The sequence below is a fragment of the Trichinella spiralis genome, assembly GCF_000181795.1.
Source record: "Trichinella spiralis strain ISS 195 chromosome Unknown Scfld7, whole genome shotgun sequence".
Taxonomy (NCBI): domain Eukaryota; kingdom Metazoa; phylum Nematoda; class Enoplea; order Trichinellida; family Trichinellidae; genus Trichinella; species Trichinella spiralis.
Genome location: NW_003526946.1, coordinates 633,020 through 634,226, shown reverse-complemented (window position 1 = coordinate 634,226; position 1,207 = coordinate 633,020).

The following is a 1,207-nucleotide window of genomic DNA, read 5'->3' as shown; positions in this document are numbered from 1 at the left end:
TTTTATTTTTTATTTAAATGAAACATAAGAAGAAAAACAATAACTCTTGTGAACAGGAGCGAAAGAAAGATTGGAAGATTAAATTCTTCTGCAAGCCAGAAATATTTTCAAAGAACACTACAGCTGAAATCAGAAAAGTGTTTCGATGCTAAAATTCAGCAATCATCACTCCCAGTTTTAGCTGAAAACTGCAGCTGTAGACAATTTATCAATATGATGCTTTTAAGAAGCTCTTGCGCTTTACATTTCACTGTTAACAAAAGATTATCTTATTGCTTAATTTTATTCTTGTAAATTTGCTTTTGCATTTTATTTCCTCACATCTATGCTGATCAACGGACTGTTTTCGCAGAAACTTCTGCTATTCGATGTAAGCGCTTCAGAACTAAGCAAATGTATAGTACAGAAATTCCATTTACAACAACAAGCAAATCAGAACTTTAATAAAATATATACCATGGGCAAGATGGGCAATAACGTATAAATATGAAAAAAAAAGTCCATTTCTAAAGTTGTAGACAAACACTGTGCTACGGCAACCAACTAATCGTTATATTGAAAAAATGGATTGTTGTAATATTACAATAATAATGTGCTACATTAAGCCATTGTTTGCATGTTTATTCACAACCCGTATTTGTCATTATGATTTGTGCACTTCAGCGTGTGGCATCTCCCTTTGTGTATTGGCTTATGTCGGTTCTTCAAGATACAAACGGAAATTCATTATTATTTATTCTCATCATTCGATATCACATCTCAAACCTACGATACGGAAAATAGCACAAGCTAATGATAAGCATTGAGAAGTGAAATAAATGAAAAATAGAATTGACGGTTTTGTTCTTTACAAATTAAATATCTTGATTATCTAATTGCATTATTCTACAAAAATACAGAAGTAACAAATGATCAGTCTGAAGAACAGATAACAAAGAGATGTTAAATAAGCGTGTTTATCTAAGTCATTTTTTGTTTTCATAATTTTACATGTAATGACTTTTTACGATGGTAAAAGAGCAAAAAAAAATAATTTTCTTTGCTTTCACTTTTGTTTGGTACAATCAACAGAATTTCGATATGCAACAGATATTTTTTGATCTGGAATGTTGAACCATAATAATACAAGAATTACAACTTGAATGTGTACTCGGTTTACTTTAGATATTGAAAGATAAATTTAATACTATTTACCCCAACTGTATTA